Here is a 27,428-nt window from a genome sequence, read left to right on the forward strand (position 1 = left end):
AGGACATTTTTGTTTAACCACATGTCTAGCTATGTTCTGATAAGCATAAAAAAGCCAAACCAAAACAAAATCCCCCCACACCCCACCAAGTATCACATTTCTTTGAAAATTCTGAACTCACACTTGTTACAAATAGAATCTAAATCCACAGTAATTTTGTTCCTAATCTTTGTTAATTTGCTCTAAATGTAATAGTTTCACAGTACCATTAGTCCCTTAAGTTTCCTGTCTGATGCTAACAGGATGGGACTGCTCATGCTCTAAGCTGGTGAAAGTACTTTCAAAAGGGCGTTTACCAGTTATATCAGCAGTAGAGCTGAAAATGAAACCAGCTATCAAATGTTTATACAGAAAGAAAAGAACAATTAGGCACAAAAATATCTGGTCAGGTTCTTTTTAGCCCACTCCACTATCTACAAACAAGTTCAGAATTATGGAGCTGAGTATGTGTAAACACAGGAAAGGCAAAGATGGGGGGGGGGGGGGGGGCGCACATGTAACCTAACATGCAACCTAACAATCACAGAGAGGTTTATTTGGCCAACTCACAGAAGTGCAAACATATTCCTGTTGAAACAGAATTATGAAGAAAAAAATTTGTTGTTTATTAAGAATCTTATTTAATCCACTAAAAAAAAAACCCCAAATAATTGATTACTACATTAAAAAATTACTAAGAAATGAAGCTTCCTGTACTGAAAATATAAAAAAAAAAAAAAAAAAAAGAACCGGTCTGTCTTTAGAGATGTTAAAGGTTTTTCCTCTTCCTAAAGCAGCAACACGCACCATAGAAGGTATCCAGATACAGGCTATATTGTGAAAACTCCCAGCACAACATAAATGAATCTCTTCCAGCTAACAGCAGCACTAGTCCTTGTGAATTTGGGGAAACTGTAAGCATCTTGATACTTTAAGGAACACAAAACATCCTCAGCTCTTACAGGAAAGAAAGAACACAGTTCTTATAAATTCTTCACAAATATCTTGTTCTCTTTAGGAGAGGAAAGTATGACTTAAACCTGATGGCCCCTGACAAGGAGCTGAAATGTGAAGAGAGTGTGTACTGTGAAGAGACTGCCTCTTTGTAAATAGCATTCTCTGGTTGTGGCATCAAAACCTCATTTGGTGGCAATGCCAAGTTAAGGTATTTTCACCTCCTCCTCCCTCCCATCCAAGCTATTTCTTTGTCTCTTCTAGGAAAAAAAACCAAAATATTTTGCAAAATTGGATTGGTTATGTCATTCATTTCACTGAATGAGACTGGCAAACACTCAGGTCAGTACAAAACAATGAACCACAGTGCTGCACTCTGGGGGAGAGAACAATCAGTAGGAAATAAAAGTGTTTTTTTTTTTTAAACTATTTCACCATTTTAATGTGAAGCTATAGTCTGAGTCTCCCCACTCCTGATATGAAAACAACGCTCAACTGCATCCATGCCTGCATGTCCTCACGCAGGCAGGGAACACCAAAAATTACAATGTACTTGCTCACATACAGTATTCAGAGCAAATGAAATAAAAGGCATTACTCATGAAACAACAATGGGGAATGGTAACAACAACAGGAGGAATATGTTAGTAAATACAGTAAATAACCAATTATTAAATGTAAAAATATGAATGATGCTTACTACATTTTTTTGAGAAAATAAAGGGAACAGAGAGGGCAGAGATCAGTTTTGCTTTTACTGATTCAACAGCCACTAAGATACAAGCAAAACCAGTGATACTCTACTCTTAGCTCACTGAAATACAAAAGCTGCTAACAAAACTCAAAGCTTCTCTTGGAGTTAATTTCTTTCCAAGTTCTCAATGTCTATATAAATTTAAAAAAACCTAAACACACACACACACACACACACACACACACACAAACAAACAAAAAACACCCACCCACCTCCAAGGGCCAGGGCAGCAAGATGATCTTCTGGGAGTTACCTGAAATTAATGCCAGGTGTGAATTCTGGAGACATTGGCTGAAGTCATCTACTTATATTCTATGAAGTAAATTCTAATCTGATTTATATTTACTATTTCTATTTGGTTTGGTTTGAAATATTCAGAAATCCTTCATACAATTAAGATCTGAAGTTCTTGATCAAACTATTTTATAAAACCTCTTATTTAGAATGGTGTTGATGGTATCAATAACATTTTCTTGGTTCAACAACAGCATTCTCCTGCTTTATCGAAACTAGAGACTATCTAACCAGATAATTGTTGCAACAGTTATTTTCCAGCTTAAAAACTTATCTAAACTGACTATGCTAAAACAAACCTGAAGAGTTATTATGACAAGTAAACCCCACCATAATTATATTAAGAGAAATCTTTGGAATATTTATTTCTATTCATTTCCGTAACCGTAAAAAAGCAGCAATACAACAAAGCAGTCAGTACTTGGCCTTATCATGCCAAAAGCTTAACAATGACTGAAACAGATTGACTTTGTTAAAACAAAACAGAAGTATTCTTTTTAAATCGAGAAAAAAAGCAAAAAACCTCTTGGCACATACCTGCACAATAAGATATCCTACACAGTCTTTAACTGAAATGCAGTAATATTCAATAGTCTGTTATATTCCTAGACTAAGGCATCAGTAAAGCACAGGTATACAGAAGTACAAATCTGTAATTTAAGGCAAGATCCATTACAGAAACACCTTTAACAAAAAAAGAAAACAAGAAAAATTATAGATTAAGTTCACAGTAAAATAAATGAAATACATTCAGATACCGAAATAATTGTAATTTTGGCTTTTTTATATATATATATTGACTTTTTATATTAACACTACATAATAAACCACCTCCCCCCCCCATCATCACTACACAACCGCAGCCCAGGTAGTTGCAGTTTAGTTCCCTCACATTTCCTTTTGCTCTGTTTTTAAGGCAGCTCTAGAAACTAACTTCCATCTGGACAGCCAAACTATTCAAGTAAGTGCCACTATAACATTTCATCTGAAGAACGATCTCTAGTTGTATATCATTAACAATGCTGCTGAGATTAGTATTAGATCTGAGCTTCATTTCTGATGTTTGACTTGACTGCATATTCTTTGGGTAAGTATTTGTAGTGTTACTAAGAAAACATTAGGAGGAATAAATTGATTTTTAAAACCACTGTATCACTTGTTTCTCCTCCTCAAATCAAAAAAGCTATACAAGTTCAAGGATATCTACTATGGCAATCTGAAGTTTGAAGGAAACCATAGGAGCCCCTCAAATCTTCATGGAATATCCAAAAAACTGAGTTTTTTATAAAACCAAGACATTGATGTTTCAGTATTTCAACACTGATGTTTTCAAATGGCTACAGAATTCCTTTACATTATGGAACTGACACGTTTGGGTTTTTGTGTTTGTCACTTTTGAATTAATAGGTAGCCAGGAATATGAGATATTTATCCCAATAGGATACTGAAGTGAACTCCATCCCCCACTAGCCACCACATCTTTTTCTTTTTTTAACATGCAGTACAAATAATCATGGCTACTGTACAGCTAGTAATCACAGCTATTTGGTACAGCTAGCTGTACTAAGCTACTTCAGAACTGCTTTGCTTTCAGAATTCACTAGTTTCTACATTAAATAACTCCATTTTCTTTCATTGTTGCTGTGAAAAAGATCCACAGAAACAAACAGGACAAGTTCCTGACTTTCTAGACAAAGAAAACAATGAAAATTAAATACACAGAGCAACCAAACTAAGAGATGGTAAGCCTCTAGAAGAGGTATAAAACCATATTAAACTGCTTATACTTCTGGCTTAGTCCCTTGAGGGATTATATCTGGATCTACTGTACAAGTAAGTGCTGTGTATCACAAACTGTCAACATCTATTCAAACAGAAAGGAAGAGATACTGTCTTAATTCCTTCAGTTATAACAACATAGTCAAAATAGATGAACCAGCATAGGGGAAGGGAAGAGGCAATGCTAGTAATTTGTCCATAGGAAGCCACAAACCTTATGGAGCAGTAAGCACAGCTGAGGCAGTGTGGCAACAGCACAGTTTCTTAGCTCAGCAGAGAATGCCAAAGCATACAAAGCCTACAGCCTTGCAGACTACACAAAAGGCTGGAAAAAAGCAAGCATGTGCTTCTATCTCCTTAAGTTACACACTGTTTGTAGCAATGCCAGATAAAATATACAGAAGATTTTGTATGTTTTAAACTAGTATTTTATAGTAAGTCTCAAAATTATGGTCACTGAAGTGTCAATATTTATTAGCATTTCCACAGTCTGAGCAGTACTATAATAAAATCGGAGCAGATGGAAGCAGCTGTCATATGTTGTTGGGGGTTTTTTTGCAGGGGCGGGGGGGGCGGGACACACACGACAGGACACACACATACCCCTCCTCCACAGAAATTCATACAGAAGTTCTGAAGACAAAAATATTCTATTGTGCATTCTTTTTATTAATGAGAAATACTTGCCTCTAGAAATCCTTACAATATGAGGTGAAAGCAACTTAGTGCCATCTGCGCTGGCATCATTTAATAAAGAAAAAGGCTGATTCTGAACATGTGTTGCTTTTCCACACAGCTTTGAACAGAAAACTGAACTTTATTTGGCTTCTTAATACTTTTGATATTCTTAAATATGCTCTCTAGCTAAATAATGTTAATAAACCAATAAGAGAGAAATGACATGATACAATGTTTGCCTGGGCTTTAGATCAGCAAACCAGAAAGAAAAACAGTAAGAGGCCCAACAAGCATTCAAAGCATTTTTTCCAAGCATCTTTTATCCAAGTTTTTCGAAAACATGCTTATGCTTTTAAAATAATTATTGCTTTTTAAAATAATTATTTTTAGTTCTTAGGGAAGATAAAATGCTAAAGCTCCACAAGTCAAAACATTTAATAACAGATATTAAGCTTTAAAAAAAGACACTTATTTTCCTGCAACTTAGTTTCCCATATATTTCCCTTTTGATATATGCACATAATTACATGTAAATACATATCATTCACTCGGCTCTTCAACAGACATTTATAACTAAAAAAGTTGCCTTTAGAAGAACATGAGGGATGATGTAGAGTAAAATTCAAGTGGTTTGGAGGTAATTATTACAACATATGAGTAAAGAAAAGGATATATATTTTAATATATTGTGCGTCCGGTTCAGAGGAAATAAAAATAACATACTTACCACTGTGTTACTTTTTTCTCCCTGCTGCTTCTTCCCCAAGCCTTCAAAGCCAACATTCTGTTTAAGACAAAGGTACAAAAACTTTATTCAACCCTATCCCTACTAGATAAAATAAATATCCAATACAATAAAATATCAGTTTATTCTTGCTTTCAGAGTTTTGGGTGGTTGGGGTTTTTTTGTTTGTTTTTTGTTTTGTTTTTTTTTTTGGTTTTTTTTTGTTGTTTTTTTTTTTTTTAAAAACTTCACCACACTCACATGTGTATCATCTTTTATTAGACATTGAAATACTTTGGGAGGGACATATCTAATTTTATTTGCACAGTACTTAAGAAATACGGCACCGTGTCTTATAGGGACCATGGGAGTGTATAATATGCTAGTGACACCCAACACTCACACTTCTGTAAGCAAGAAGTGATTGACTAAATATTGCATTAAGCAAATGCTGACTCACTAACAGATAGCCTGTTAACTTAGTATGAGGAAGATAGACATCATCTAGATACTAAAGTGAATGTGACTATCAAGCATGAGAAAGAAGCACAGGGAATAAGAACCTTTGGCAAAGATTTTGGGCACAATATTTAACTGCATACTGAATTTTCCAATAGAAACTTGTGAAACTTAATCAAACAAATCCCAGGATGTCATTCATCTGAATGACCCAGAGATTTTCAGAGTGTGCACTCCTGTCCTAAAATACAAATGACCTGAAATGTTGTCCAAGAGGACTTGAATCTAAGTGTAGGTTTCCAACATCCCAGATGGATAACCTATTACTTATACTCCATTAATTAGAACTATAAAGGTGGTGTATTTCCCTCCATTTAAAACCTACTCAGGTATACTCTGAATATACCTCCTGTATCAGGCAGGCACTTTGTCATTTATGCCACAGCTTACGCACAAAATTGGATCCTACAGCTGTTTCAGCTTATTAAAATACAGAAGGCTGTGGATACAAGCTACAGCAAAAACCTAGGCATAGACAGATACTCTGTGAATGCTTGTGGCACTCTAAATGCATGAATGTCTTGTGCCTGTGGCCTTTTATTGCTACTGGCTAGTCCAGGAGATTCTGCACCACAGTTTGATCTGCTATCCATCTGAGGCTTTATATTTGAATTTATCAAATTAAGCACAAAATATACTGTATTCAATTGTTAGAACCAATAACCACCTAGTAGTTGTCTGAAATTAGGTTAGAAAACAGGTATTAGGAACTTGATGAATCTTTCACATTTCCCATATTTCAGAAACACAATTTCATAGCATAATAGAGATTTCAAATTAAAATTTTTAAAAAATAGCAACTGTTTGCTGTTAGTTTCTGCTATAATTGTATACTTATAGATCTCACTCTACCAGCCAGCAGTGCTAGTTGAGCAACACTGAAATCTATTTTTAAATGTCATTTTCCCCCCACACACATGTTGTTACAGATGAGTGACGGTGATTCTTTGAGCAGCCTAACCACTCATCCGTGACACATGTACAGGCATAACTTTCCAATTAACAATTGCTATTACGAACCTTTTACTTCCTTCTGCATTTATTTTGTTCCTCACTGCTTTACAAAGTTGAATGAGGAGACATCACTAACCAGTTTGATTACAGATACAATTAGCAATCCAAGAACTTACTTGCAAAATTGCTAAACATTCATAGCTACAAATGAAAATAACCTCTGCTGTGCTCTGAACATACAAAATGATACAATAATATTAGGGTGTTATTGCTTGTTTGGGTGGGTTTAAAGAAAAAAAGTCATCAGATACTTTTTTTTATAGCTTCAACTGTCAATTATTGTGCACATCAATTCACTGTCATAACAGTATATTATTAACTCACCCCATATGCCCATTATGAAGATCAATTCTTGAATGTCAGTGTTCTCTATAAACAGCAACAAAGGAAGAAACCAGGAGGAATAATAAACTTCTATATTCCAAACAGGAATTAGATAGTAGAGCAGGAACAGAGAGAGATGAATTTGTATAAATGCACTGATTTGAAGTAGGGATATACTCTCAAGGCAAGTGTCCTGTATTAAAACTTTTTAGTAAACTGTGAACAATTGAACAGGTGTCTTACTGGAAGTTGACATTTCCTGTTTGAACTGATATTAAATTCATAACAGCAACAGCTACTGATTGTGACTAACCATATACAACATCATAGCAAAATGTATTTTTACTCTATTGTACTTCACACAGGCATGTGCCATCTGCCACTGAAGTATGCTCCATTTCTCCATGACATTATCACATTACTCTTGAAAAGACTAATGCTGCTGCTTAATCTCATGGTTTGAGCCAATTTATAAACACTAAGCCTTGGCTTGCTGTCAGGTCTCTTCACTACCTGCCTAAGAATCAATGATGATTAAGAGAGCAGATTGTCACTTTTTACCATATAATTTAAAGCTACCCAAACCCCTATTACAAAGCTAATTTACATTCTGCAAATACTGTTCTAGAAGTGATTTGTTTTATGGGTGGAACGGAGCTATACAATCCCCTTGGATTTTTACTACGTAACAGGATTACAATCCTCTTCTAACACACAAAAACAATCCAGGACCACGAGCCACCTGAACTAAAAAGGCAAACAGTTCATTAAAATAATAAAGATTCCTATCATTTGAAATCACAAAGCTGCAAGGTAATTAATCCCCAGCTCACAAGAAAGTTTAAGGAAATTAATATGCTGAATTCAACTGACTAGAAAATGGTCCTAGTTTTTTCTGAGAAAAGAAACACAAACCCAAACAAACCAAAACCAAACAAACAAAAGCAAACAAAAAACCAAACTAACCCCCAAAAAACACTAAACCATTCTGCAGATTGAACTTGGATGTAACCAATGCAGAGATTGCTTTTGAATCTGAACAACAACATGAACCCAATTGTTATTTAAAACCCTGGATAGAAGATGACAATGTCTGGAAAAGAACAGGATACAGGTTTGCTGTGTTCCCTCTGATAATGAGATTCTAGTGAGGGTTGTTTTGCCTCAATTCTTAATGGCTTTTTAAACTTTATCTAAACTAACACAGCATAAGTGTAACATGCAGAAACTGCTGTTTGTGCATAGTCTGCAAATCACCAGTAGGTTTCTCCTCATTGCCAATTTCTCATTCTTTGAAGGGTCATCTTGGAGAAATACACTGCCTGGAGGAACATGCCCTTCACATATTGACAGAAGTGCTACCAAACTGCATGCCCTGAAATGCATTTTGAATATTATATTCATGCATCTTCCAAAACCCTTTTTACAGCAGTTGCCCACTCCAGTTCATAGTATCTTCCAGTAATACATGAAATGGATTATTAGATCTGATAGACAAACAATGGGGGTTTTTTTGTTGTTGTTGGTTTTGTTTGTTTGTTTGTTTTATACATACAGCTCCATTCTCACTTCGGAGTGAAGAAGGAATCAGGATGTGAGCTCTAAAAACAACCTGATACCTGTTTAATCTCAAATCAATTCTTCTGGATCTTCCAGATCTTTTCTAACAAGCCAATATAAGATCTGGCCAAAAAAAATTAAGTCTGTATTTAAAGCTTTCATAGCAATAAAGCAAATCACCTGTTTCCCTGATTACTGAATTTTAACTTAGAGAGAAAAATGGATATTTATTAGACTGCATTAGATGACATCTCTATGCAATATTCTGTCTAGCAATAAGACACTGCAACTAAAAAAAACCTTTTCCAACAAGTTGGGGAAAAAAAAGGCACTAAAATTTTTCTAGTAGGGAAAAATCTCAGTAGCAAAGATCAGTAGTGAGATTAATGAACTAATCCAATCTAGATACCAGCTTTCATTTTGATACCATTAAGGGATCAGAACTGAGACAGACTGATAACATCATGGATAAAATCATTCAATACAGCTTTAATTCATGTGCTCCAAGACTAAGCACATAGTCCAGTTTTCCCATAAAACTATAAAGATTTAGAAAAGAACGTATTTGAAGTTAACAGTAGTCTGATGTTCACACCAATGAGAGACTGGGCTGAGAATAAATGCTAACAGCACAATCTATAAAAATAGAGACCAGAATAAGCACTAGCAGTTAGATATCAATAGTGCTATTGTCACTCCAGTTGAAAAGAAACATTCTCAACATCTTCAACTAGACCTGGCAGGCTAGTATCTAAACCAAAAATAGCAAACACTAAGACAGAGCTTAACCAATTTATCTAACACCCACTAGTTTAAGACTAATGAGTCTTAAACTTAAATCTTGCTAGATGTAAAAATACCTGGGTAATCACTCCCTACAGAAACCACATCTCTATCTCCACTCAATCGGTTATTGTTTGCTTTAAATGCACATTTAAAGAAAACTACAACTGACATACTTCAAAAGGAGGGAAATTTAAGAGGAGCCTTTACTCTCAAAGTTTTCTCTCTTAGAGAGATATGGGAATAAAAAGGAAAGTAAGGAAAGCCATATAAAAAAGGTAAAATAAAAACTTGGTTGGTTTGCTAACATGCCTTCTATCAGTCCAAGGTTTCTCGGACAACTAATGCTATTCTACAGGTGATCCTTCCAATGATAGTGACCTCAATAAAGATGAGAGCCCTGAAAGAGTAATCTCTTGTGTCCTCATCCATTCCATTGCAATTTCTTGCACTGGTGGTTAACCCATTCTTCTCCACTTCTGCTTGTTCCTCTTTTTCAGTATGTTCTTTCCCACCCCAAGTTGCTTCCCTTGCCTTTCTAACACTACAGTATCCCTTCCATCTCACAGGAAAGCTCTGGATGATGAGCACCTCTAGGGATTGCCTACTTAAATTCAGTGCATATAAAACCAGAACTTGATCTCAACCACCACCAACTGTTCTTATCGCATGCTTTGATTACTTCTGTGGAAATCACTAGCATCCTGCCCATTACTCTGACCCACAACTCTCCTCAGTTGTTTCTCCCTTGAGTTCCTGTATTCACACTTCCCCTCTGCCCCAAACACCCAAACCAAAACCTTAACCACACAAAATTGCTCCACTTACTATAAAAATAATTTCTAGGACACTGCTTGACTGTGTTATTGTTTTAAATACCCCTATTTTCCCCCTTTTCTATTAGGGAGATAAGCAGCTTAGTTTCACTTCCCCGCCCCAAAACTATTTTCTCATTCAAAAAAAAAAAAAATCAAGAGGAAGACTCCTAATCAAAGTTAGCTTCTATCACCATCATCATTTTTTCCAAAACAACATTTGAAAGCATCCCCACACAGATATATGAAATGAATTCACTATGAATTCCTTCATCTTCTTATCGCTTGCCTTCACAACAACACTTAAAAATAAAATCCTGACAATTACCAGGCTGCTGATGTGCAAATATCATTGCTCATCAAGCTAACCAATACTTACCACCACCACCCCCAACATCATGTGCTCCTCTATCCATCTAGGTCATTTTAACCTGTCCTGGAGGACATACAATCTGTTGTCTATCCCACACTTGTGTTGAATCATGATTGGTAATTCCTGTTTGTTTACTAAAACTCCTTTGGGTTACATCATCACAAAGTATGATCATACTGTTTGGGAAAAAATTGTTTTTACCCATCCTGCTTTAAAACACATTAAAATGCATTACACACATTACATTTATACCAACATATGCATAATAAAATCAGCACAGTTATTCTAGTAGAAGCATTTAGGCTTTCTAACTAGAACATTTAAAGGAGAGATTTATCTGGTCTGTTTCTTTACTGTCCCAAGTAGTAGCAAGTAAAAATACAAATAAAGTTTAATAAGAACATAGAATTCAAGAGAAGAAATACACTATGTCCTGACTGTCTTCCCATGTAACAGGGAAATGGACAAACTGTGGGAATCAGCCCTCAATTCTACCTTGATATGTGCTGCGAGCAAAGGCAGTAGTCAAGCAATTTCTTTGACATCTGAAAGATTGTTTTCCCCCTCCCTCATGTTCCGATTACCTCAAATCACAGCTGTAGAAACTACCTTTGTGCTTTCAGAGAGTTCTTCCTCTGGATTAGAGGGGAGGTGTTTCAGCTCCTAAATAAATGTAAACACATTTATAACTGAATAAAGATACAGAATAAGTCTGGAATACTTTTTATTTGAAGTCTATATTTCAGCAAAAAAGGTAGGGAAGGAATGAAGGACCATCAGCAGCCATATAAGCATCTAGACTGGGCAAGAGAATGGCTTCAGTTCTAAATAAGCCTGGTAGTAGCAAAAAGACCACAAGAGGCTTCTTCATCTAGCCAAAGATGAGAGGGGGATCAAGCAGTTTCATATCCTCAAATAGCAACAGTAACATGCAAGAGATGAGCAGTGCTCCTTTCACGTATATGCAACTAGTTCAAGGGAGAGAGAAGGGGAGCATAAGAAGAAAACATTTCATGTTATATACCAGGGAAAAAATGAATCCTCTAACCTAAAACCAGATGGAAACAAATTAATTATAGGATTATAGTGAGTGATCAAGAAATTTAAAAAGTAAGCCACTTGTCTGTTGAACAAGCCTACAAAGGAGTCAGATTAAGTTTGATCATCAACTCCTGGATTTTCCCAATTATGAAAGTCTCTTATTTTGTCAAGTAACTGAAACATATCTGTTAAGCATATCAAAAACAAAGGGCTGGTATATTTTTATCTCATTCTCAAGCACCTTAGTGGACCTAACATTAGTTTCCAATATATTTTGGGTGGACTTCCTGTATCCATCACTTTCTACAGTCTTTAGCTTCTAAGCCATAACTCATTGCTGTAGCTTTTTTCCTTCATTTAACTAACAGATGGACACTTTTCACTACTACTATACTATTGTATTTTAGATTTGATGTTTTCTAAGCATCTAGTAAAACATCCTTAACTGATTTCCCTTTAAAACTGGAATAGATAAGAAATTTCTATAGAGATGATTTGGCTGAATGGCTTCCAAGTGCTTTTATTTTTTGTTTAAAAGGAACAAATAAATGCTGATGATTAAACTTTTTATTATGTACAATCAAAATCAATTCATAGTCATTTATACTTTATCAAACACAAAGAGGTTTTAAATATACAATTGGTCACTTTGCAACTTTCAATGTCAGGTACTACTCCAAATCACAGAATCATTTAGGTTGGAAAAGACCCTTAAGATCATCGAGTCCAACCGTTAACCTAGCACTGCCAAGTCCGCCACTAAACCATGTCCCTAAGCACCACATCTACACGGCTTTTAAATACCTCCAGGGATGGAGACTCAACCACTTCCCTGGGAAGCCTGTTCCAGTGCCTGACTACCCTTTCGGTCAAGAAATTTTTCCAAATATCCCATCTAAACCTCCCCTGGAGCAACTTGAGGCCATTTACTCTTGTCCTATCACTTGGTACTTGGGAAAAAAGACTGACCCCCATCTCCCTACAACCTCCTTTCAGGTAGTTGTAGAGAGCAATAAGGTCTCCCCTCAGCCTCCTCTTCTCCAGGCTAAACAACCCCAGTTCCCTCAGCCACTCCTCATAAGACTTGTGCTCTAGACCCTTCACCAGCTTCATTGCCCTTCTTTGGACACGCTCCAGCACCTCAATGTCCTTCTTGTAGTGAGGGGCCCAAAACTAAACACAGTACTCGAGGTGCAGCCTCACCAGTGCTGAGTACAGGGGGACAATCACTTCCTTAGTCCTGCTGGCCACACTATTCCTGATGCAAGCCAGGATGCCATTGGCCTTCTTGGCCACCTGAGCACACTGCCAGCTCATATTCAGCCGGCTGTCAACCAACACCCCCAGGTCCTTTTCCGCTAGGCAGCTCTCCAGCCACTCCTCCCCCAGCCTGTAGCATTGCATGGGGTTGTTGTGACCCAAGTGCGGGACCCAGCACTTAGCCTTGTTGAACCTCATACAATTGGCCTGGGCCCATCAATCCAGCCTGTCCAGATCCCACTCCCACCCAACTTGGTGTCATCTGCAAACTTACTGAGGGTGCACTCCATCCCCTCATCCAGATCATTGATAAAGATATTAAACAGAACCGGCCCCAATACTGAGCCCTGGGGAACACCACTTGTGACCGGTCACCAACTGGATTTGACTCCATTCACCACCACTCTCTGGGCTCGGCCATTTAGTAGTTTTTTACCCAGCGAAGAGTATGTCCGTCCAAGCCATGAGCAGCCAGTTTCTCCAGAAGAATGCTGTGGGAAACGGTGTCAAAGGCTTTACTAAAGTCCAGGTAGACAACATCCACAGCCTTTCCCTCATCCACTACAATTCTTCTACAGTGATTTCCAAGAATATTACATCCATCATCTTTTTTAGTGAACATTAGCAGTATGAGACCACCTGCACATAAAAATTAAGTTTCCTGTATGTGACTGCAATTTGATGGTCCATAGCAAGCTATTTATGCTGTGGCTTACGAGAGAGAATACTGATTAACAGTCAAAAACAGGTAAAGTTATTTTCATCAAAATAGCACTATCCTTTTCCCTCACTTTGTCCTTCCTAAAATATAGGCAGCTATTTTAACAAACACATCACACTTCCTACCGAGGGCCAGTGATATTAAACAGACCAAGCATAAGCTTTTTATTTCTCCCCCCTCAAACAAGAGTACCTAACACTTCTTTCTTTAAAAAAAGATCCTTAGAATTATAGAATCATAGAATCGTTAAGGTTGGAAAAGACCCTTAAGACACTGCCAAGTCCACCACTAAACCATATCCCTAAGCGATACATCTACATGTCTCTTAAATACCTCCAGGGATGGGGACTCAACCACTTCCCTGGGCCATCAGTCCTTTATGACCTGTATTTTTAATATCTTGTTTTTGTATTAGAATAAAGTTTTTGTCTTTCTTCACGTGCTTTATTTACTATTCTATTTGCCTCTCCTCTGTAATTGATGTTCACTTCAAGTTGCTCTCTTGGGGGGGGGGGGGGGGGGGGGGGGGCGGGGAATCAATCATCTCTTTTTGCCCTAAAGCCAAGCTACTCTTTCATAATAGGAAAACCCACCTCTTCCGCACCACTTACCTAGCCAGCTAGCTCACTTTTATCATCATCTGCCTTTGTCCTCATTGGCTCACTAGCAGAAGGAATGTCAGAATATCACCTCGACCTCTGGAAAGACAGTGTGCCTCTTTTGCCCATTTATACATTACAGTCTTCCAATTGTCTTGGTGTAAAATCACTCAGAAGGAGAGTTTGTCTGTCTTGGACGGCTAAAGATCTTTTATGGATGTGAAATCTGCAGGATGACAACTTGATGGTAATTGGATGTTCCTAAATACATAGCACACTTCCCATACTACCCCTTCCCTAGAAATCAAAGGCAATTCATTCTTCCTGCTTTCTGGGTACAAAGCTTCTTTGGCCTGAACTAGCTGCAAACTAGACAGCTGCATTTTCCACTCTTGTTCGGTGATAGCCAATAGTTCTCATACTGATAGGGAGTTTTATAATACATCAGTCTGCGCAGCTCTCCACACCCTTGTTGTATGATCCTCCAGACATAGTAACAGTACTGGAAGAAATCTGTACTTCCTATAAATTTGTACAATTAAATTTGTAAACTTGTACAATTTGTACCTTATATAAAAGAAAATATATTTGGCAGAAAAACTGTGGCACATCCATTACAGCTCCCCACAGTTGCTTATGACATCATTGGAAGTAAAGCATTTTACTAGGTAGGCATTTCTGCCTCATCATCATTTCTTCCCATTAGCAGGAAAATATACTTTAATATTATAATGGATACAATTATATCATTAAGAAAAAAAAAAATCAATGAAAAAAGTAAATAAAAGGAGGAAATAGTCAATTAGGTCTGTGAGTGACATAGGAACTATACCTTAACTGAAGAAATAGGCACAGACATTCTTGAATCAGCAAACTGCATTGGCCAAGACCTTCAAAGACAAATGTCAAAAGGAAGTTTGCTTGCATAAATTAGTTAGCACTTAATTCTGCCTCCACTGAACAAGGCAGCTGGAAAAGAAGAAAGAAGAAAGAGGAAGACGAAGCCAGAATGCACCATGCTATTTAAATAAGTTAGAAGCATTCTCTGCATACTTTTCCTCTGAAACCACCACACATGTTTATGGCACTGTATAAGAAGTGTTTATTTGCTAGTTGCTAAATTGACAAATAGGATCCAAGAACCACTTATGCAATGCAAGTGGGAGTTTCCTAATACCTAGCATTTGCATAGAATCAAACAAATTTGCCTAGATGCATTCAGGATGAACATTGTTTTCCTTAGACTATCCAATTCTGGCCATGTGACAACCAGGAAGCTTATCATGCAAGCCAACCCTCTGATAACCTAATCTTGTTTTAGACAGACTCTGTTGGCAGTGCACACATTTTAAGTGACAAACTAACCACTGTCCTCCATAAATCCTCATATTAAAATAACATTCAGCAAAGCAGTCTAAAATATTTTACTGTTGAATGCCCATGAGCCTGAGAATCATTTCACCTATCAAGATAGCTTGTCCATACCTCTTCTGTGCTACAGGGAACACCAGGCTGATGGAACAACAGGCTCCCAATGCGCATTGCCAAGATAAAACACATCTTGTGCCGACTAGATTAACCTTCATAGCTGAACCACCTGAGATAGGTTTGAGCTGACACTTCATGCCAGAACTTGTCAATAGAACTAGGAAGGGGGAGATTTAGGCTAACGTTTATTGCTACAAGGAGAAATGAATCAGCAAGTCAAGAAGGCTCACAGAATAAAATGCAAACCAGAGCTTACATAAGCAGCTTGGAATGTGTCCAAAATTATTAAAATAAAGGAGCCACAAGAATACTGAAGGGATGGGATACAGGGGCCCCTCTTTAGCCCATGTTGTTTTCTTTATTCAGGTGGAAGCTTTGAAGGCAAGACAATGAAATAGGATTTTCCTTGACTGACTCTAATTACACACAGCTTCAAAACTGCATCCTTAAATAAAGCATAGTCAGAAGACCAAATATACAATATCACTCCATTGAAAAAGAAGCTGTAATACTCTGTACAAGGTAAAGATTTCAGGGACTTGTCAAATTCATCTATTAAGCAGAGTATGGATTACAAAAAGTAAAAAAAAAAAAAAAAAAGAAATCTGACAAATTTTAGCATTTAACATTTAGTCTTAAAGTTCCTTTCATATATTTCAGCTATACACAAGTAGGAACTCATTTATGATCTGTATGTTCACCATGTATTTCAGTACCTGTAAATACACACTGATCCATTACCTTCATGCAGGACCTAAGCATTTAGCAGTGCACTAATTGTGGTTTTAGCAGCATGACAAATTATGGCACCTTTTCCAGAAATCTATTCATTATAACACTTTCAAGAAGCTGGAGAACACACACACACACACACACACAATTGGTATTAAGCAGCCTCTATCTAAGAGAATCACAAAACATTAGAAATGCTTACTAGGTCTCTTATGATACCTACAGTAAATACTTCATCATAACATGCTTTACAATTCAACTATTCAAGATCTGCTTGCAGCCACAAGCATACTGCAAAGCCATCATTTGCTTCCTAATCCTGTTCTTTTTAGCTGGTAGAGATTTTCTTCCCCCAATAAAGGCTCATTAATCATCTGCTAATGAACCAACAGTTAGGAGTGAACAAGGGACTAGACTAAAATAAGAGCAAACTACTGCAAAGCAACAAAAAATAAACTATAGATTAATCATTCTATTTGAGTTATCTTAATAAGACTTGACACAAGCATTTCAATGCCAAAACAAGCAGATCCACAATGAAACTAGGATTATAAAACAAGATGCTAACTCAACATAAAATTATTCTCAACAAATAGGTGTATCAGCCTATTTTCTTATGCATATTAGGGAATGTTATTGAACAACATGAATAGCATAACAAAGGAAAGGACCCTCTCTAAATCAAAGCTGTGCACTGTTGCTTGAACTCCCTGCTTTGTTATTGTTACCTTAACAGTAAATAGGACAGTAATAACTTATTAAAAGTCTCAGCCTATACACATGATAAAAATCTTTTGTGACAATTACTTCATGGTACTACTCACTAGCCAGAGAACTGTGAAAGAAATCTCAGAAGTTTAATAGAGAAAAATAGCACTTCATCCAATTCTCTGTAATCAAGGATCAACAGAAAAAATAATTCTGAACTTCTCACACAGTATCTCAAAAAAAAAAAAAAATTCTGCTGCTCAATATATTCTTGTCTTTCATCTTCACTAACCTGTTTTATTAAAAAAACAAACTTTCCCCATATACCAGGTCTGCATGGCAAGGTTTTGGTAGCAGGGGGGGCTACAGGGGTGGCTTCTGTGAGAAGTTATTAGAAGCTTCCCTCATGTCCGATAGAGCCAGTGCCAGCCAGCTCCAAGACGGACCCACCACTGGCCAAGGCCAAGCCAATCAGCAACGGTGGTAGTGCCTCTGTGATAACATATTTAAGAAGGGGGAAAAACTGCTGCACAACAGCAGCTGTGAGAGTGGAGTGAGAATATGTGAGAGCAACAACTCTGCAGACACCAAGGTCAGTGAAGAAGGAGGGGGAGGAGGTGCTCCAGGCACCAGAGCAGAGATCCCCCTGCAGCCCCTGGTGAAGACCATGGTGAGGCAGGCTGTCCCCCTGCAGCCCATGGAGGTCCACAGTGGAGCAGACGGATGCACCCCAAAGGAGGCTGTTACCCCATGGAGAGCCCGTGCTGGAGCAGGCTCCTGGCAGGACCTGTGACCCTGTGGAGAGAGGAGCCCATGCTGGAGCAGGTTTGCTGGCAGGACTTGTGACCCCATGGGGGACCCACGCTGGAGTAGTCTGTTCCTGAAGGACTGCAGCCCATGGGAAGGACTCACAATGGAGAACTTGTTGGATACAGAAGGTAACCTTGCCACGAAGGACGAGGAGAAGGCAGAGGTACTTAATGCCTTCTTTGCCTCAGTCTTTAATAGTCAAGCTAGTCATCCTTGGGTTTTTCAGGCCCCTGAGCTGGAAGATGGAGATAGGACGCAGAGTGAAGTCCCAGTTGTCGAAGAGGTGGCAGTCACTGACCTGCTCCTCCACCTGGATGCGCACAAGTCCATGGACCCAGATGGGATCCACCCGAGGATACTGAGGGAGCTGGCAGAGGAGCTGGCCAAGCCACTCTCCATTATTTATCAGCAGTCCTGGTCAACCGGGGAGGTCCCAAATGACTGGAAGCTAGCAAACGTGACGCCCCTCTACAAGAACGGTCGGAAGGAGGATCCGGGGAACTACAGGCCTGTCAGCCTGACCTCGGTGCCGGGGAAGGTCATGGAGCAGAGCATCTTGAGTGCCATTATGCAGCAAGTGCAGGACAACCGAGGGATCAGGCCCAGCCAGCATGGGTTTATGAAAGGCAGGTCCTGCTTCACTAACCTGGTCTCCTTCTATGACAGGGTGACCCGCTTAGTGGATGAGGGGAAGGCTGTGGATGTTGTCTACTTGGACTTTAGTAAGGCCTTTGACACTGTCTCCCACAGCATTCTCCTGGAGAAGCTGGCTGCATACGGCTTGGATAAGTGCACTCTCCGCTGGGTTAAAAACTGGCTGGATGGCTGGGCCCAGAGAGTGGTGGTGAATGGAGTCAAATCCAGTTGGCAGCTGGTCACAAGCGGTGTTCCTCAGGGCTCAGTGTTGGGGCCAGTCCTGTTCAGTATCTTCATTGATGATCTGGATGAGGGGATCAAGTGCACCCTCAGTAAGTTTGCAGATGACACCAAGTTGGGTGGAAGTGTCAATCTGCTGGAGGGTAGGAAGGCCTTACAGAGGGATCTGGACAGGCTGGACCGATGGGCTGGGGCCAACTGCATGAGATTCAACAAGGCTAAGTGCCGGGTCCTGCACTTGGGTCACAACAACCCCATGCAACTCTACAGGCTGGGGGAGGAGTGGCTGGAGAGCTGCCTAGCGGAAAAGGACCTGGGGGTGTTGGTTGACAGCCTCCTGAACATGAGCCAGCAGTGTGCTCAGGTGGCCAAGAGGGCCAATGGCATCCTGGCCTGTATCAAGAATAGTGTGGCCAGCAGGACCAGGGAGGTGATAGTGCCCCTGTACTCGGCACTGGTGAGGCCGCACCTCGAGTACTGTGTTCAGTTTTGGGCCCCTCACTACAAGAAGGACATCGAGGTGCTGGAGCGTGTCCAAAGAAGGGCAATGAAGCTGGTGAAGGGTCTAGAGCACAAGTCTTATGAGGAGCAGCTGAGGGAACTGGGGGTTGTTTAGCCTGGAGAAGAGGAGGCTGAGGGGAGACCTTATTGCTCTCTACAACTACCTGAAAGGAGGTTGTAGGGAGGTGGGGGTCGGTCTCTTCTCCCTAGTAACGAGTGATAGAACAAGAGGAAACGGCCTCAAGCTGCGCCAGGGGAGGTTTAGGTTGGATATTAGGAAAAACTTTTTCACCGAGAGGGTGGTCAAGCATTGGAACAGGCTGCCCAGGGAAGTGGTTGAGTCTCCATCCCTGGAGGTATTTAAAGAACGGATAGATACGGTGCTTGAAGACATGGTATAGATGGACTTGGCAGTGATAGGTTGACGGTTGGACTCGATGATCTTAAGGGTCTTTTCCAACCTTGACGATTCTATGATTCATGGGGGACTGTCTCCTGAGGGAGAGACTCCACACTGGAGCAGGGGAAGAGTGTGAGGAGTCCTTCCCCTGAGAAGGAAGGTGCGGCAGAGACAATGTGTGATGAACTGACTGCAACCTCCATTCTCCATCCCCCTACGCAGCTCAGAGGAAAAAGGTAGGAAATCCCGTAGTGAAGTTGAGCCTGGGAAGAAGGGAGGGGTGGGGGGAAGGTGTTCTAAGATTTGGCTTTATTTCTCATTACCCTTCTCTGATTTGATTGGCAATAAATTAAATTAATTTCTCCGAATTGAGTCTGTTTTGCCCGTGACGTTAATTGGCGAGTGATCTCCCTGTCCTTATCTCAACCCACAAGCCTTTCATTATATTTTCCTCTCCCCTGTCCAGCTGAGAAGGGGGAGTAATAAAGCAGCTTGGTGGACACCTGGCATCCAGCCAAGGTCAACCCACCACACTGCACAAACCCATTTTCAAGCAAAAGTTGCAACACTTGTATTATCTTTTCATAACAGTTCCTAATTTAAAAATCTCATAAGGCACCTGTATTTCCAAGCACATCATTTCTACAATACTATTAAGCATTTAAAACAGTATTCTTGCTATTAAAATATTTCCCCTCTCAAAAGTCAAGCATTTTATGTGGACATTTACAAATATTTGTGAGCATATTCTACCTACATTCTTGAATCAGAGCAAGAGATGGAAAGAGGAAGGTGAAAAATGCATTTGCTCAATGGTCCTAACTAGGACTAAGAGAGTATATTAAGATCAAACTTATCCTATTGGAGATACTACTCCAGTATATTAAGATCAAAACATACTGTGATCTATTAAAGATTTTTGCAACGCTTCAATTAGGCATACACTTACTAAAAAAAACTCCAAATCATTCTTGTTATATTGTCCCTATAATTTTTTTACAAGGAGCTATGTGTGTCTGCTGTTGAATTAGGGGATTAAAAAGAAGTTTAAATAAAAAACCCTTCACTCTCAGCATCCCTCAGAAACATACCACTAACAACTAAATTTATGCAAATGTAACAAGCATACAAAACCTAAACAGTACATGCTTTCAACTGCAAAAAAAAAAAAAAAAAATCCCAATCATATTAACCTTTCACTGGATAGGATAAGAGCATTTAAGTTAGCTTACCAAGGGCAGAAGTATTTGTTTGAAACTGCTTTTATTTTTTGCAGAGATACCTGAATACATTACCATAAAATGAGTTATTGCCTTGCACACATTGTATAGCATTCAAAGTAAAAAAAGTAATGCAGAAAATTATACCAGAAGCAACGGAAGCCAGATAGCCTATACACAAATGCTCACACAGAGCCATATGAACACGTTAAAGCCACAGATACATTTGGGTCACAGAACATGGTCTGTGTAACAGACCCGTTCCACTACAGTGAATAACCCTAGTGCTTGCTTCTTGCCAGAGAACAGCCACAGTTCTCACACATCTTCCCTACAAGCTATTGTAATACAAATTCAGCAATTAAAACAGAAGTTTGTCATTCTTACATGTGAGGGCGAGAGAAGGTATTAGTACATTGTAGAGTAACTGAAATAATAAGTGCACTCAAAACATTTCTTTTCCCTTATCTCCTTCAACACATCTGGACAGTCACCCACCCGAATCACTCCACCACTGCCAATTCACACCATAGGAGTCTCAATTAGTTTCTGAACTTGGACCACAGAATCACCAGGACACAAAATGGAGTTTATGAAACCATCCACATTGATCTCTGAAAGAGAATTAAGAAGTGTTTTCAAGATGACGGGTATAAGAGGTCTTGCGCAAAAACTAAGACAGTTTCAAATCCACACATTAACTTTGTTTTACATTAGAATTAAACACAGGAGACACAGAAGTGGTAATATGTAACTTACCACCATTCTACAATTACTCATTTTTGTCCTCTGCCAAATCTCAAAGTAATGCAGAGAAAGCAGTGTACCAAAACACAAAAAAGGTAGAACTGATTATCATCTCATCCTTCTACACCAGCCAAAAATAAAACATACACATTGCTAGCAAACTTGAGTTCAAAACAGCTCCCTTCCTGTTACTGGTATGAATGGAGTTTTAATGTAATTATCAGGTTAACAATATGTAACTAGAACCAATGAGAAGTTATGTGCAGGACCTCAACTAGATGACTTCCTCTTAAAGCACTGCTGTTCTGGTGAGTCTAAAGCACGTTCTCTGAAAGAGAATCTATACCACCCACACTGTCACAAATACTCCCACAGCCCTCATGGGGAAATACAGCTCCTTACTAAAGATGAGGCTTTAAAAAAAAGCTGCAATTATTTTAATTGGACCCACCAGCTGCCTTTCATTTAACTTAACATGAGGTTTTATTGAAAGTCACAGCCATTGGCAAGAGTGGAGACAGTTGCTTACAAGTAGTTGGACCTATTTCTGAGAAGCTTACTCTGCTTAGTGAGCTTTTGTGGAGTACTACCATATACTCTATATATCGAGGATACAAAGTTTTATTATGTGGTCCTGGCTAGTAGGCTGGAATAATGCAGTAAGTCTAAAATGTATATGGAACACATCCATAGCCTCATCTTGACATCATTTTTTGGGGCCAGTTCAAATAAGGTGCCAAAATACAGAAGAAAAAAGACAATAAATTAGAGAAGGATGGTTTTGTCATCTGCTTTTAAAGCAGCAAACATCACACAACAAAAAAGAAAATTGTGTCTAATAAATCTAGATAGGTCAATAACTGGAATCTTTCTTGAAAAAGAAAGAGATTCCTCAGGAACCAGATTCTATTTAGCATACTCTTTTTCAGAAAGCATTTGATATACAGATACAAAACTGAGTTTCGTGATTCCTAAAACTTCTAAGACAAAGAACAGCAAGAGAATCACCATTAAAATAACTGTTTCTGCTACTTCCATAATACACTGTGAGATTTAGTAAGGGGGTTTTAGAGTTTGCTAATAGGATTGTTTAACAGATCTCAGCTATCTTTTCTGAAACACTGCTGGCATCAGCTTCCCATTGTGCCATGGCCAGCACAGCTAGAAACTGAAGGATGCCAGGGTTGATGACTGTACTGCTACTTTCCTGGCTTGCTTGGGAATAAAAAAACTGGGTTGCTGTCCCTTATGGTGGTGGCTCTGAAACTTTCCTTCTGGAATTTTCCTACTGCTTTCCCACCTACAGCCAAAATTTTTGTATGACTAAAAATATTAACATAAGCATCATATTAAATCAAGTTTATATCTGGCCAGCAACTCCCTTCATACACACCCCATTTAGGAACTGCTGCTCTATGATGTAAAGACTGAAACAGCTTTCTTAGCTCTTAACTAAGAGCTGAATAACTTCCCTCTCCCTTGTCTTGCAGTCTTCCACAGAATGTTAAACTTTCAAATCAATTTGAGATTTAAGTGGCATCCTTATAGATAGAGTGGACTGCTAAACATGCCGACTCCTCCAGATTATGTGTCCAAGTTTGTGACTACCTCTAGCAAGTCTTGAATTCTGCAGTACCCTCCATTAGTGCTTCAATCACTGACCCTTCCACTATATCCCAGGTAGCAAGAAAAAGAATAGAGTAACTGTAGGGTTATATGAACAGATTGCACAGATCATTACATGAAAAATTATTATCCAAGGACTGGAAAAGAGGACTGGAACACTCCTCCATCCTCCGTTCTCTTCCCTTACTGACAAATAAGATGTTGTTATACAAGTTCAAAAGAAAGACCTCAGTTTAACTCCACTGGCAATTGCAATGTATTTCCCGTGACCATTAACCACCTTCTGGTCATACCAAGTATCTCAGTCCTACAGGTACTCCAGGCAACCAAGAAGCAGCAAGACACTAAGTCAGGTCAGTAAATAGTTATGGTCCAGACAGTGATTATGTCAGCAGTTCATGTTCTACATTGAGTTCAGAACTGAAAGAAATATTTACAGGATGTGGTCTTCTTAACGGGAAGACACCCTTGCTCAGCAAGTGCTGCGCATATTTTTGCGACGATAAGTCAATTACTTGCCTACAAAGCAATGCTTTACATTTATAAAAGGCTTGAGGGAATGGGACTACAGTATACAAAACAGACCAACATCCCCAACATGGTGAGTTTAAATATTTTTTTACATTTTCTTTTAACCAAAAAAACCCCTCTTAAATTCCAGACTGACCAATACAAGGTGTCTTGTCAAGAAGTGTTCATGGCAAAGAGTTTTAATTGTTCAGTGGGGCCTAATTGTAATATTAAGGTTTAAAATATTTTGTAGAAAAATATTCAGTGAATATCAACCTGTAATTGAAACCCTGAATACTGAATAAATTTGAGACCTGAAATACAAAACAAAGCCACTGCTGAGACAGGACACCGATCTAGATGCATCTTTCATCTGTCCCAGAGTTCTTAAAAAGTAACTGAAGATTCGCAAGATGCACCTCAAACTTTTTACAGCATCAGAAGCTGCCATTTTATAGCACATAATGCCCATTACTTAGAGCAGGATGCACCCTATTTTCAATCTTAAAAAGAAAGATGATTTAGCCCATATGAAGTCCATGTAATAAAACAGTTCCTGTTAACCTTTAGGTGTTTGGACATAAAGCAAGTCTAATAATTGGTATGGATGAAACCAATCTCTCTGCAGTGCACACAAGCTTCTAATCCAAATTCCTCTTCTACTGTCCCTCCTACTAATTGATTAATTAAGAGCCACCCACATCATGCACCTGAAAAAACATACCTAACAATAAATCCTGATAGGAAGAAATGGAAACAGCTTTTTTTTTTTTATTTTTTTAAAAAAAGGGGGGGGCTTCTATGATGCTGTCTTCTGGCCTGCTCCCAAGTCAACATTATTAATGTCTTGGAGAGCCTAAGGAGAAGGGACACATTCAGGAAGAAACCACAAGAAAGGATGAAACAAAGCGTAACAGCCAATATGCTTTTAAAAGTCACATCAATTATATGTCATAGTTAATTAAATCACACGGAGTAGAATTAAGTTACAAAGTACCTTAAAAAAAAAAAAAGTATCAAGACAACTGTTTAATGGAGAGGTAGCAAAAGAGATACTGAGTAAATCCAAGAAGTTGGTTCTACAATGCTATCAACAGCACAGAAAGATGTTAGCAGAAAATCTGGTATGAACTCTAAAGGGGGGGGAGGGAAAAAAAAAAAAAAAAAAAAACCAAACCACAAAAAACCCTCAGTAGACTCCACAGCCTTACTTGTCTATTAAAACCAGAAATGGCAAGGGCTTTGATGAGAGCGTAAGTTGGTCAAACAGCGAGGAAAGACAACGTAAGTGCTGCAAATAAACTGCAGTTTGCCTCCTTTTACAGGTTCTGAACAGCAAAAGCCAACCTTGTATTAAGATTAGGTTTTGTGGAACTGCATTAACACTATGATAGTAGCAAGTCCAATCTGAACATGGATCTGTGAACTACTTTCCAAGTTCATTTGAAAGTGAATTCCTGTCACTAATGAGGACAAAGATTGAGCTAGGAATAAGTTTTTTGATATTTCACACCGAAAGTATCAGAAAACCAGGATAGACTCTAGAGAAATAACAGATACCTCTAACGTGGGGGGAAGAGGAGGAGGACACCCATAGATACTTGCTACAGTGCAATGGAAGTACATTTTAGAAACACAAAAGGACAGAAGGAAAACATAGATCTGATAGTAGCATGAAGAAATATTCTATTTCTGGTATTTCCTACAATTGAATATCTACAGAACAGAGCTGTAGCCACTGATACCTGGGAGATGAGTAGAAACACTGGAATGAATCATGCTTGAGCAGGTCAGGCCTCCGTTCAGCTAGCAGGACTGCTACTTGTTCACGAAACACAAAATTTGGTGACTAGAATGAAGACACATGCCACACTTCACAGAAAAATTAAGGCTGAGAAGGAGGACAGCTCCTTTATTCCTGAACATGTTTTCTATAGATTCTCCCATAACTATTCCAAAGAAGGCTGAGACCAGACAAACTAACATACACCACAATTAGGGAAGACAGGTGGACTGCCAAAACAAATATGAAAGCACATGCAAACCCAACTGATGTAGACCTAGACACAAACAAGCAACTCCAGAAGTTGTTTTGGACCATATGCCTCATCTCTCAGTAGATGAGCACATCCTTAGTTGGCGGTATCATTACCATGGAACAGCTAAAAATTTCAGGGAGCAGGAAGGATAGAATTTAAAACAGAAAAAGAAACACCAGCATCTCCTCTTTCAATCCAGGAGACAGGAATACATCAAGCTTCCACTCTGCTTCACATCTGAGCTCTTAATATCACCAAAAAAAAAAAAAAAGCATAGAATCATAGAATTGTTAAGGTTGGAAAATACCCTTAAGAACATCAAGTCCAACCGTTAACCTAGCACTGCCAAGTCCACCACTAAACCATGTCCTCGAGCACTACGTCTACCCGTCTTTTAAATACCTCCAGGGATGGAGACTCAACCACTTCCCTGGGCAGCCTGTTCCAATGCCTGACTACCCTTTCGGTGAAGAAGTTTTTCCTAATGTCTAACCTAAACCTCCCCTGGCGCAGCTTGAGGCCGTGTCCTCTCATCCTATTGCTTGTTACTAGGGAGAAGAGACCGACCCCCACCTTGCTACAACCTCCTTTCAGGTAGTTGTAGAGAGCAATAAGGTCTCCCCTCAGCCTCCTCTTCTCCAGGCTAAACAACCCCAGTTCCCTCAGCCACTCCTCATAGGATTTGTTCTCTAGACCCTTCACCAACTTCATTGCCCTTCTTTGGACATGCTCCAGCACCTCGATGTCCTTCTTGTAGTGAGGGGCCCAAAACTGAACACAGTACTCGAGGTGCAGCCTCACCAGTGCCGAGTACAAAGGGACCATCACCTCCCTGGTCCTGCTGGCCACACTATTCCTGATACAAGCCAGGATGCCATTGGCCCTCTTGGCCACCTGAGCACACTGCTGGCTCATGTTCAGGCAGCTGTCAACCAACACCCCCAGGTCCTTTTACTGCAAGGCAGAAATGATGATAGTTATGGCCTCTACTACAGCCAGGCTTCAGATGAAACTACTTTATTATTAAATGGTTAGTTTAAATAGATCTATGTCTTCCACAGCTAGGAAAAGAACTTGCCCTCATTCCCTCCTCTTTCAGGGACCTATCACTTCTTACACGAGACAGAACAACACTAAGGACCTTATGTAAGATAATTCACTGAATTTGCTTTTTCTCTTCCATTGCTATGATTAGACATACAGTTAAAAAAAAAAAAAATCAAACGAGGAACAAAAGAATCAGAAAGGTCAAGAAAAATTGCTTTAAACATATACACTTCATTCCTCTGGGTTTAAGAGAGCTATAAAATCAAGGCTTTCAAATTATTTAAGATAAGAAAAATCTATGCAAAATATTAGTTAGAAACTGATCTGATATAATTACAGCTTCTAGAGAAACATGTATTCTTCTGTCAATGCAATTTTTAATATCTTTGCCTTCCAACTAGGAGGAATCAAAGTGACTACCACCTTCTTTGCAAACAAGGAAATAATATCATAGAATCATAGAATGTCCTGAGTTGGAAGGGACCCACAAGGATCATCGAGTCCAACTCCTGTCCCTGCATAGGACAGCCCCACAATTCACACCATGTGTCTG

General features: G+C 39.0%; 1 protein-coding gene across 1 annotated transcript in view; it reads right to left on the bottom strand.

The window, feature by feature from the left end:
* LOC309601815 (erbin-like) overlaps nucleotides 1-27,428 on the bottom strand; it is a 122,571-nt gene that overhangs the window by 86,924 nt on the left and 8,219 nt on the right. The window contains exons 2-6 of the mRNA XM_082334967.1: nucleotides 11,135-11,213; nucleotides 7,020-7,064; nucleotides 5,166-5,222; nucleotides 2,519-2,665; nucleotides 1,900-1,940 (exon numbers count right to left, since the gene is read on the bottom strand). The gene's annotated coding sequence lies outside the window, so the exon portion shown is untranslated. The remainder of the gene's footprint in view (nucleotides 1-1,899; nucleotides 1,941-2,518; nucleotides 2,666-5,165; nucleotides 5,223-7,019; nucleotides 7,065-11,134; nucleotides 11,214-27,428) is intronic.

The sequence above is a fragment of the Platalea leucorodia genome (genome assembly GCF_965183815.1).
Source record: "Platalea leucorodia genome assembly, chromosome: W".
In the NCBI taxonomy this organism is placed as follows: Eukaryota; Metazoa; Chordata; class Aves; order Pelecaniformes; family Threskiornithidae; genus Platalea; species Platalea leucorodia.